This window comes from Vulpes lagopus, chromosome 3 (assembly GCF_018345385.1).
Source record: "Vulpes lagopus strain Blue_001 chromosome 3, ASM1834538v1, whole genome shotgun sequence".
Classification (NCBI taxonomy): domain Eukaryota; kingdom Metazoa; phylum Chordata; class Mammalia; order Carnivora; family Canidae; genus Vulpes; species Vulpes lagopus.
In genome coordinates this window covers 76375684-76388370 of record NC_054826.1, presented here as the reverse complement: position 1 = coordinate 76388370, position 12687 = coordinate 76375684, and the positions used below count along the sequence as shown (strand labels likewise).

General features: G+C 43.2%; 1 long non-coding RNA gene across 1 annotated transcript; it reads right to left on the bottom strand.

Annotated features, from left to right (window-relative positions):
* Positions 1–802: 802 nt before the first annotated feature.
* On the bottom strand, positions 803–7645 carry LOC121486140. The gene is made up of 2 exons (XR_005986552.1): positions 7461–7645; positions 803–1011 (listed from the first exon to the last, which is right to left on the bottom strand). It is a non-coding gene; the product is annotated as an uncharacterized LOC121486140 (long non-coding RNA).
* Between the last annotated feature and the right edge of the window lie 5042 nt (positions 7646–12687).

Here is a 12687-nt window from a genome sequence, read left to right as displayed (position 1 = left end):
TGAAGATCTGAAATGCTAAAGGTTCTCGAAGCTGTGGCAAACAGCTTCTTTCTTCTCACCCTGCGCTGCAGGGGTGCAGGGGCCTTTTTGTACTGTAGGGTCAGGGATGCTAATGTCAGGTAGCTAGTCAGTGAGTATCTGCCAGGATCAGCACAGAGGGTGAACAGGGCATAACATGTGCAGGGTGAACAGGGCATAACTCCAGGGGGTGCTGTTCACACAGCTACAGTGTGTTTGCAGCCCCAGGGATACACACTGCATTTCTGCACCAAGTAGGCCTGATACCTGCTTTAAATGCCGAGTGGCAGGCGTTTGGGATTCTCTTTCTTACAATGATTGCATTTCAGATGTGGGCTGACGTTGGTAGAAAAGGCCAGTCTGATCCTTAACTTCTACAGAATAGCAGCCGTCTGGGGTCCTTGTTCTAAAAATCCTTGGTATCGTACCATATCTCTGTTTTTCACAGCTGGTTCCCAGGAACCTTGATCCATCAGCAACAGGATGGCCCGGGCTCAGGGCCAAGCTGCTGAGATCCTGCAAGCTTCCTCACATGTTCTTTTGTCTCAGTCCCCTGGAGGAGTTGGAAGTCCTAAGGCCCCTAAACTCCTGGTTGCCTGGAGGGGGTGAGGGGGTGTGGGGGGGTGGCAGGTGGAGATATGCGATCAGAGCTGGCTGCTGGCCAGGCTGCAAGAACTGGTTTACCTCTAACACCTCTCCGCCTGCTGTTTCAGACCGGGCTTTTAGGATAGAAGAGACCAAAAACCACTTTAAATGGCTAAATATAATAAATAAATAAAGAGGATCTACCGGCCCATTTTATTGAAAAGTGTATGAGTGTGGCTGGCTTCAGGTGCACGGGTGATGCCAGGACAACCTCGTCTCTTTCCCCGTCTCTCCTCCTCCGCCTTCCTCTCCATCTCTCCATGCCGCTTTCCTCTGGGCTGGCCTTGTTCCGAGGCTAGGCTTCTGCAGCTGGTGGCCTCCAGCGTCTCCAGGGCTGTTTCCTACAAGCTTAGTGATTCCAGAGGGAAAAAACCAAAAGCTCTAAAGAAACCAAAACAAAACCAAAAACAAAGCTCCACAATCTGCCCCTCCCCAACAACAAAACCCTGAAAGCCAGCTCACACTAAACCAAACCAAACTAAACCAACCCAAACCAAATATATGAAAAACAAACAGAGGATTGTGTGTTCATGGTCTGGTTCGGGTTATGGGCTCATCATTGAAGCCATTGTTGTGGCCAAGGGAATGGAATCCTCTGACCAAGCCTGGGTCTTGTGTCTATATGGTGGTCACATCCCCAACCAAGTCAAATCTGGGGGATGGAAGATTAGTTCCCTAAAGGGAAATCAAGATGCCGTCTCTAGAAGGAGGGGGAATGTATATCTGGGTGTAAAACAGGAGTTATCAGGTTACTTCTTGCCTCTCCCTTTCTGTGTCTACCATGTGGGGCCAGTGGTCCTCTTCATCGTGGCCTCTATTAACCTGCCCTCTTCTGAGATACATTTCTCTGTTTTAGGGTAACCATTCATTAAATTTGCTTCTATTATTTTTACCAAAACGTCTGAAAGCCTTACAAATGGCACACAGACATGTTTCTGCCTCTAAGTTAACTTGACTCTTCCATTAACATTTCACACTGGGGACATTCACGGCAATTTATTTTATTTATGATAGTCACACACACACACACACACAGAGGCAGAGACACAGGCAGAGGGAGAAGCAGGCTCCATGCACCGGGAGCCCGACGTGGGACTCGATCCCGGGTCTCCAGGATCGCGCCCTGGGCCAAAGGCAGGCGCCAAACCGCTGCGCCACCCAGGGATCCCTTCACGGCAATTTAAAATGGTCTCCTTTGTTGACTTTCATGACACTGTGGTTTCCTTGTTGTGTTTCTACCTCCCTGATCCTACAGATCTCTTTCAGTGGCAAAGCATTTAACACTAGGTAACTCACAGATTTTTTTCTTAAAGATTTATTTATTTATTTATTGTGAATGAGAGGGAGAGAGAGAGAGAAGGGTTGAGAGAGAAGGAGAGAGAGCGAGAGAGAGATGTGTGAGCAGGGGAAGGGACAGAGGGAGAAAGAGAAAATCTCAAGCCAGAAGGAGAAAGAGAGAAAATCTCAAGCAGACTTCCTGCTGACACAGAGCCTGACCTGGGGCTCGATCTCATGGCCCTGAGGTAATGACCTGAGCTGAAACCAAGAATCAGATGCTTAACTGACCAGGCTACCCAGGTGCCCCAGCTCATAGATTTACTAAATCACTAAATTTTCTCCACCTTACTTCCTTGGTTGTCCTTAGAAAGAGTGTCTATCTCTGTGGCCACTTCACTTAGGGCCTCATCATCTGTCACCTGTGATGCAACCATCCCTTGTAGCCACTCTCTTCACTTGCAGTTTTATGCTTCTCAAATCTATCTACCCAACTGCTTCCAGATCCTCTCAGTTCCCTGTTTGGAATCATCAGCTGTTCCCCATTTGCCTAGAAGTGGTCATAATAGGGGTTCCACTCATTGTCCTAGACCCTCTCTCTAGTCCCGTTTCTTCCTTGCTTCTCTCTGGGTTTCCATTGCTCTGAACATCTTGTAGATTCCCACCATACACTGCAAGTTTCAATCCTACAACCTTTGCCCAGGATGCTCACTTTCCCTTAGCTGTCCTCCCACTCATCTGCCTGGGAGTCTTCTTTTGGTCTTGCAAACCCTCTCTAGGGAACATGTTCTCTTGGAAACATTAACACCCTGGCACCCCACGCTGAACAAATTTCATTCTTTTCTGTATTAATTTGTACGTTATTACATTCAATATTCTGTATTTTATTTTGTTTTTTAAGATTTTATTTATTTATTCATGAGAGACACAGAGAGAGAGGCAGAGACACAGGTGGAGGGAGAAGGAGGGTCCATGCAGGGAGCCCGATGTGGGACCTGAACCCTGGGACCCCAGGATCACACCCTGAGCCAAAGGCGGATGCTCAACCGGTGAGCCACCCAGGTGTCCCAGTATTATGTATTTTAAATACTTATTTACACATATGCCCTTTTTTTAAAATTTATTTTTAAAATATTTTTATCTCTTTAAGAGAGAGACAGATAATGAGCAGGGAGAGAAGGAGAGGGAGAGGGACAAACAGACTCTCCACTTAGCACAGAGCCCAACGTGGGACTCGATCCCAGGACCCCAGGACCATGACCTGAGCCAAAATCATATGCTTAAACAACGAGCCACTCAGGCATCCCTCTTGTTTTTGTTTTTGTTTTTTTTTAAACAGACTTAACGTCTTTGGGTAGGACTTGCATAGGGTGTCTTCCCCACTCAATACTGACACAAAAACAGCTGCTTCATGCTTTGTCTGTTCGGGTCACTGAAGGCATTTGAGTTTCTATCCAAACCTTAAATAACCTATAAATATGTCAGCTTCTTGAGGGTAGAAACCTTGTGTCTTATTCACTAGGCTTATCATGAAGTAAGTGCTCAATGAATAAATAAATAAATGAGTGGATGGATGAATACGGCATCTCAACTTTCTTTTTTTTTTTTTTTTAAGATTTTATTTATTTATTCACAAGAGGCAGAGAGAGAGAGAGGCAGAGACACAGGCAGAGGGAGAAGCAGGCTCCATGCAGGGAGCCCAACATGGGACTCAATTCTGGGTCTCCAGGATCACGCTCTGGGCGGAAGGCAGCACTGAGCCATCGGGCTGCCCTGGGAATATCTTTTTATACCTTTTCAAAACTACAGGGAATGAAAGAAAATTCATTGAGGGAGGGAGAGAGAAAAACACAGCAAGAAGAATGTGAGGGAAAAATGTGACAGAAATAATAGGATACATTTTTTTTCTTACTTCTTCTAGCATCCCCCTGCCCCAATCTGCTAAGGGTTTTCTAGCATTGTTCCAGGGTTTCTAAATACCTTTCCTTTATTTTCATATATCCACTGAATCTGTACCTTTAACTGTTAGCCTCTTTAAGTCTTCTCTGAAGGTAGGAAGAGTATATAAACCATAAAGGCAAAATGACATTTTCTGTGGGAAAACTTTGTACTTTTGTGAGGGCTGCCCAACATTTAAGTCTCCTTCTGTTTGATGAGTCTGGTAGGAGGTAGGGGTTCCTATCTGCAACTGTGGAAGTTGAAAAGGCTGCATCCTCTTGGCCTCTGGCCACTAGGACACAGCCCAGCTTGGCCCATAAGACCATCCCACCCGGAATTTTGCGTCTAGAGTGAGTGTTGCAACAAAGTGAGCACAGTGGTGGCATTGAGTGTTGCTGGCATTTGCAAGGTCTCCGTAGCCAAGCTTCTCTTGTGACATAACTCTGGCTCCAATTCCAGCCTCCCAGTTTGTCTTGCTTTGTGCCTGTTTTTCAAAACTTTAACCTTTTCCATGATTCTGTGAGCTGCTTGACATTCTTTCAGTAAATTTTTTTTTTTTTTTTTGGTCAAGTTAGTCAGGTGGATTCCTTTGTTTCCAACCAAGGACCCTGACTGATTATCAACATTGCAAAAGCACAGAGAAGAAATATGCAGTCTTATCTGTGGCACTTCTTACTCAAGTCCCCCTCACCTGCTGGTTTTATTCTTATCTTTCTTCTCCTCCTCCTCCTTCTGGAGCTCCATTCTGGAGCTAATCATGCGTCCTTTAAACTCCATTTCAGCTCAAGTTCATGGATTAATCATGCTGAATGCTTCAGATATCATATATCATATGTGAATCCTGGATCATCAGCTTTCTTCTAGATGGGATTGGCAAATGTGACAAATACTGGAAATCTCTTTACACGGAATACAAACACCCCTCATATATGATGCTCGGGGAATGCATTTCCATGACAACAGGATGTTTAGGACTTAAGACAAATAAAGGGATACAAATATACTTAAAGCCATTTTTCCCCCTACAGTACAGGCAATAGGCATACTTCTGATTTAATGCCGGCCCACGGAGCTCATTTTTGGAAGTCAAGACAACGTACTTAATAATAAGTTATCTTAAGCCTTATGTATTTTCTAAGACAAAAGCAAGTTTCTTTTTTCTTCCTTTTGGGGGAGGATGTAATGGTAGACATTTTTAGTTTCATTTGTCAAGAATGAAAAGACCTTTCTCTCTCTCTCTTTTAAAAACATTTTTTTAAACATTTTTAATTTATCTCAAACAATGTGAAATATATGTCTTTAGTACAAAGAGTTTTCAGAATAGTTCTAATAGGGCATATCTAAAGATAAAGAAGGTTTTTGACTTGCAATCCACTTGTTCCCAGCCTCTCACATATTCCTTCCATTTGTTACTATCCAGCCATGCTGCATTTCTGATTCAGCACAAGGAACCTTTAAAATGATTCATTTGCTGTCTGCACGGTGTCCAAACTGACACCATCAGGGCCATGATCATTTAATTCCTGGTCAAATTCTGTCTGTGATTAAAATAATACCATTACTGGACAAGAACTTTTACACATGTTATCTTGAATCCCCAAATATCCTTGCAGGGTAGGGTTAGTATTCCGTGTACATATGGAAAGATAATATGCCCAGGATCACAGAGTCAGGAACCCAAATATGTCGTGCTGAGAAGCCTAGGACTATTCTATTTCTCCATATTGACTTTACTTGCTTGATGTATTCAGATTTTTAAAAATTGAGATATAGTTGACATATAACATAATAGCTTCAGATGTACAACAGATATTTGTATTTATTGCAAAATGATCACAGTAAGTCCAGTTAACCTCTACCACCACATTTCTTGCAATGAGAACTTCTAAGACCTACTCTTTTAGCAACTTCCAAATATACAATTCAGTATTATTAAGTATAGTTACCATGCTGTACTTTATAATTGGAATTATTTATTTTATAACTGGAAGTTGGAACATTTTGACCGTCTTCACCCATTTTGCCCATCCCCTACCTTTGGCAACCACCAATCTGTTCTCTGTGAGTTTGGTTTTTGGTCACATTCCACATACAAGTGAGATCATATGGAAGTTGTCTCTGTCTGACTTATTTCATTTAGTGTAATGCCTTTAAGCATTACATTCATGGTGTTGCAAAAGGCAAGATTTCCCTTTATTTTTATGAAAAATATTCCATTTTATATGTATGCCACATTTTCTTTTTCCATTCTCCACCAATGGATACTTAGGTTAATGTCACATCTTGGCTATCGTGAATGCTGCTGTGATGAACATGGGAATGCACGTACCTTTTTGAGTTAGCATTTTCCTTTCCTTCAGATAAAAACCCAAGACTGTAATTGCTGGATCACATGGCAATTCTATCTCTAATTTTTTGAGGAACATCCATATCATTTTCTATAGTGGTTGCAACCAATTTACATTCCTACCAATAGTATACGAGGGTTCCCTTTTCTCTACGTCTTGCTAACATTTGTTACTTCTTGTCTTTTCTATAATAGACATCGCAAGAGATGTGAGGTGATACCGCATTGGCTTATATTTGCATCTCCCTTATGATGAGTGATGTTAAGCACCTTTTCACATACTTGTTTGCCCATCTTCTTTGGATAATTGTCTACTCAGATTCTTTTTTTTAAAAAGATTTTATTTATTCATGAGAGACACAGAGAGAGAGAGAGGCAGAGATACAGGTCCCCCATGCAGGGAGCCTGATGTGGGACTCGATCCTGGGTCTCCAGGATCACACCCCAGGCAGAAGGCGGCGTTAAACCGCTGGGCCACCAGGGCTGCCCTCTACTCAGATTCTTTGCCCATTTTTAAATTGTATTATTTGGGGAGGGTTTTTTTTTTTTCTTTTTTGCCTTTGAGTAGCATAAGTTCTTTATATATTTTGGAGATTAACTCCTTATCAGATATATGATTTACAAATATTTTCTTCCATTTGGTAGGTTGCTTTTTTTTAAGCTTATATTTATTTATTTTAAGAGAGAGAGTATACATAATCAGGAGGAGGGGCAGAGGCAGAAAGAGGGAGAGAGAGAGAGAGAGAATCTTAAGCAGGGTCCACACTCAGCACAGAGCCTGAGGCCCTGAGATCTTGACCTGAGCCAAAATCAAGAGTTGGGCGCTTAACTGACTAAGCCACTCAGGTGCTCTGGTAGATTGCTTTTCCATTTTGTTGATGGTTTCCTTCCCTGTGCGGGAGACTTTTATGGCAACAGGACAAGTTCCCTTTAACCAGTATTTTTATTTTCTCACTCTGTTGTTTTTAAACAGACTTATCCCCCTAAAATAAGGAAAATTTGCAGCACTTGGAAAGTTAGAGAAATCAGGAGAAAATAAGTCATTGGAGCCTAATGTTCCTTCCTGTTCCCATTGATGACATAATAGCAAAGAAATAAAAGCAACAAAGCACAGAAATTGAGTGCCTAGTCTTTTAGCCAAAATAATAGACACCTGTGAAAAGCAAATCGACTTTAAATGATTTCTGATGAATCAGAGCCACCGTTCACTATTAATAGCAGAACCATTAAAACCCACCTTTGTTGTTGAGGTGCTTTGTGAAGGAGTGGTGTCTGAGGCAAGTGGTGCTTTCTGATGTCCCTGGAATGAAAGCTGCCACATTTGAAGGTGGTAAAATAGAAATAGACGCAAGCAACAGGGAAAGCATTTGATAGCAATCCTGAATCCCATTGCCTGACTCACTTCCTATCCCCACTGCCTGGTTGCCAAACTCATCTTTGCCTCTGGATGACTGCTTTCAAAAGCTTCCCTGCGTCCTCATGAGAAACCCCTCGCCAGTCCCGACTGCGGCCCTGGCTGTGCTGCTGGCATCACCAATCTTGGATGCGGCACAGTCTTTCCTGTAGTTCAGTAGTTCCTCATTTGGACCACTGCCCAGCCTGTACATGGAACAGACAGCTCGCCCTTCCAATATCCTATTTGATTTTTTTCAGGGCATTCACTTTCATTTATGACTTGGTAAGCTTTGAATTTTAGTATTATTTTGGATGATGGAGAGGTCAATAAATCCAAGAATCAAAATCTTTTAATTTTAATCTGTTAGTGTAACTGTGGGCCTGAGTCATAAAAAAACAAAAAACAGGTTCTGGACACAAGTTTTTCATAACTTGACCTCTACTCCTCAGCCCAGAAACACATTTTATGCTTCTGTGAACAACATAAAAAAGTACTTCTCTTTTCTCGTGGAGCAGAGGAAGTGGATTTAGAGAAACAAGAATGAAATTAGAGACAACTGTGTCAAGAGGGGACCTTCCCCCCTTGGAGAGGGAGTTAGTGATTGAGCAGAGGGGCAGGGCAGCAGGTGGAGACAGAGGGGAGAGGTTTCCTGGCAGGAGGCTCACTTTCTGTCTCTGGGTTGGGGATGGAGGCCTAACTGTCCAGGGGCAGGGTTGGGGAGAGAGGGGGCTGCTGGAGCCTTGGAGGGTGATGGGGGTGGGCCTGCAGAGTCCCAGAGTGGGTGTCCATCCCCTGGTCTCTGGAGCATAGGCATGGCACACTTACACCACGACTCACAAACCACAGAGGCCCGAGCAAAGCACTTTTCTCTCTTTATCCTCTCAGCATAATATACCCTCACAAATAATAAAAAGTTAGTAATGTTTATGGAGGGCTTTCCTCTCTGTCAGGTGTTTTTTGAAGTGCTTCACTTGGATGATCTCCTTTCCACTCTTTGTGGCTGATAAAACTATCAGCCCCATTTTCCAGATGAAGAAATATAAAGATTAAGTAACTTGCCCGAGGCCATATAACTAGTACAACATGATATCATTTATATGAAAGCATGCAAGCCCATGAATCCATTCTCCATATCCTAAAAATATCTAAAATTTGGGGCTGCTCTTGGGAACTAGTCTCTATTGGCTGAGTTGTCATTTACGCTGCCCAGCAGGCTTCACAGTGACTTTCAGAGCCTGTTGTGATCCACAGGGAGTCTGCGGGGCTCTCCTGGTGAGTAGCACCTTCTGCCCTCAATTTCTATTCTTTCTCCTGAAGTTCTGACCCACAGAAACTTTGCTCATGCTTCGGGGATATGCTCATCCTTCTAGCCTCTGTGTTCCTTTCACCTGGACCTCCTTTCTTGACATGTTGAAATTCTCATTTCTCAAGTCCCAGCTCCTTTGCTAAGCAGTCCTTCATTCAGCTGGTGTTTTTTTTTTCTTTTTAATATTTTATTTATTTGACAGGGGGAGAGAGTACAAGCCAGGGGAGTGGGAGAGGGAGAAACAGGCTCTCTGCTGATCAGGGAACCTGATGTGGGGCTCGAGCCCATGACCCTAAGATCATGACCTGTGCCAAAGACTGCTGCTCAACCAACTGAGCCACTCAGGTGCTCCCATTCAGCTGGTGTTTACTGAGCACCTGACACATTTAAGAGTCTCTGCCCAGCTTCTCAGTCCACTTTATCAAGGGTAATCCTGCAATCGTGGTTGTCAGGATAATGTAATGATACCATTAGCACTCATAACAATCATTATCAGAGCCAACGCACACAGCGTTTACTCTGTGTCAGGACCAGAAATATGCTTTATACACATTTACTTAGTTAATACATAGCATTCCCTACATTGTCTTCTGTTCTAGTTAAAAACATATCTTGCTTTTCTGAGAAGGTTAAAGCTTTTTGAGTCTGTGGATTTCAGTTTTTGTTCTTTATTTTTGATAAATAGCTATATTGAGCTTATATAAAGATATCTAGGACAGTGACTTGGACATAGCATGGGCTAGATAAATAGCATTTGAGTTGAATCCGATGGACACTTATACTCCTATAAATGCATATCCCACTTCCATCTTCTCGTTTAGATTTCCAGCTTCTCTTGGAAAAACCAGAAGAGCTGACAGTTCTGGGCCTGCATTCCTGTGTTGTAATATTTTGTTAGAACTCACTCTCAGGGTTTTAGCTGGGGCCTGTGCTCTTGGGTTTTCTACAGGCCCTATCACTTCTAATGGCTTGCATCAGACTGTGTAGCATCTGACTTTTTTAACCTTGTGAAGCCAAAAGAAAGTTTAGATTCCAGTTATAGGTCGGCCCCACCAGGAGAGGGAGAGTGTAGCCATTATACAATGTAGTCCCTCAGGCTGTCTGAGCAGTTCTTTTCTGTCATTGTCCTGCCAGCAAGACTTTTGTTTCATCCAGGAAGATGGCTCATTTGTCTAGTACCAGTTTAACAGGGGCTGTGCTGTGCTTGGGTAATTCAAAGAGTCATTTGAAGATCTGGTGCTGTGACACATACCAGATGTCTTTAACAACATCCCATCACGTGTCCGCAGCACATGATGGAAAAACACCATGCTGGTACCTGGCAGTCTGTAACAAAGGTCTCATAAAATGTTGTGGAAGGCGAGCGGAGTTATAAAACTCTTCTATGCAAGTCTTCACTGGGTGTGGAAGCACAGCAACCCTCAAAGGCAAGCCAAAGTCTTTCTGATCTTTCACAACGAGTCACAGCAGGGGTTACTATGTTTCCTTGTCACATACAGGTATTTATGGAATGTGTCCTAAGCCACTCTTGTTTGTGCTTCCCTCTGTCACTCGTCAAATCCCTCGTTTACCTATTTAACAAACATTTGAGTGCAAGCTAGTGGGAGGCTCGCACTGGATGCTTTGGAGATGGCAATGGACAAGGACAAGGAACAAGTATACAAATGAAAGGGTGATTAGAGTGGCAATCCTATGGAGGGAATATATATGATGGTGTAAAGAGTAACAGGGCGTCAGAGCGGGGTGCCGGGAAGGCCTGAGAAGGGGACATTTGGGTATTGAAATGAGACGTTCCCTGGCACAGGACAAATGAGATGTGAAGGAGATGAGGAGGAACTTGGCACTTTTGAAGAACAGAAAAGCAAGCTAGTGTTGCCAGAGCTGTGCTACGCAGAGCATCAATCTGCAACAAGGAACTTACACCAGATTGTAAATCTGTGCACCACTTCCTTCTCAAAAAAGCCTCACTAGATGTTTTTTTTTTTTTTTTTTAAAGTCAACTGAAGTAAAGCTTAGTAACACAGTTGGTTTACATTCTGGATCTGGTTTCTTATCTCACTGGGCAGGCCACAGAGAATTCTCGGATGAAGACTGTACTTTCTCACTGGTCGGCAGGGTCCTGAGAGAAAAGGCTGAGATGGATGGGGTGTGGCTGTGGAGGGAGGCAGGAGCCATCTCAGGCCCAGGAAAGATCAAGTCTTCACTAATAAGTGATAAAAACGAAAGGTAAAATGCCAAGTCAGTCCTATAGACCCTTCATGAGAGTGTTAGCATTTGAACGGGTCCTTACAGCACACCTGAGCTGCAGGGAGGCGAGGTGTTAGGGAGTCCTTCAGACTGACTCAGGAATTAAACTATTTGCTATGTACAGAAACTCTATAGTATGTAATTAAAAATCACGCATCAGTAAATTTATATATGCGGTCCAGGTACATGTGTGCTCTACAGATGCCAACAGCCAGTGGTAGAGGTTGAAGGCTGGGGGCTCACGGATATGTTTGGTTTGACCTACACAGTATTATTAGGAAAAAATAAAATTAATTGCCAACATTTAAAAAACTTAGAAGGGGAATATGCTTACCCAGTACCCAACACCCCTTAATGTCTTCTCCCTGATTCGTGTATTAATCACAGGTTATGCTGTAGTAACAGATGACTGACAAATCTCAGCCGCTTACTAGAAAGGTTTATTCTTGCTCACACTGCATGTTCACTGTGGGGTGACCTTGTCTCTGCTTCGCATCACCTTCTCTCCAGCACCAGGGCAGGAAGTGGTCTCTTTGGGCAGCATCTCTGGTATTGGAGCAGGAGGAGGGAGCATGAAGAAAAATGCACTAGCTCTCAGAGCATCTGCTCTCCTTTCATTGGCCAAAGCAAGTTGCATGGCAGACAATAACTTATGTATAACAGTCTACTGCAACCTCTTGGCCTAATTTAGATGACCTGCCCAGTGCCAATAGATTTGAGAGTATGAGCACTTTGGCCTATGGAACTTGAGTATTCAAAGTTTTATCATAGCCAGAAGAAGGACAGTTATTCTAAAGCTTGCCATGGTTCAACTATCACCACTCCATCCATCCATCCGTCCGTCCATCCATCCATCATCTACCTTACAACCTACATGGCCTTGACCATTCAAGGTTAACGTTCAACAGGCTTTTTCTTAGATACCCTTTATTTATTTCTTCCTTTAGGGTTTATGCAGATAAGACACACTGACCATTCTACGGTGTTAGTGAGCCGAGCTGTGAGGTAGCTCTACCTCTGCTCTTTACTGTACCCAAGCACTGACTCCCAGCGGGTGAGGTGTGCACCCATACCGAGCCATCAGTACGTACTGCAGCAGAGCTGGAGTCTGGCAAGAGAGAGAATGAGCAAATAATTTTACATGCAAAACTGAGTATTCCATGCTTTCTGCATGCCCAGTTCTGCTCTTGGGACTGTAGAAAACACAGTCTTTGTTCTTGAAGAGCAAGACATTCAGAGAGACTGTCAAGGTTGGAGACTTGAGTACTGAATCATGGGACCCCCATGTAGTTTACCCAAGTTGGCATCAGCAGGGGAGGCTTTGTGAAGCAGTCTGAACTATGAAGAACTTCATATATGGAAGTTGAAAAACATTGGGCATGAATTTGAAGTTTCAACTGGTTTCACCTAAATCTAGAATCTTTGGAAGTGAGATGGGCTTGTAGTCTCTTGTAGATATGATCAAACAACTTAGAGATGTTTTTAAAGTTTTCTATTGAATTGCTACTTTAATCA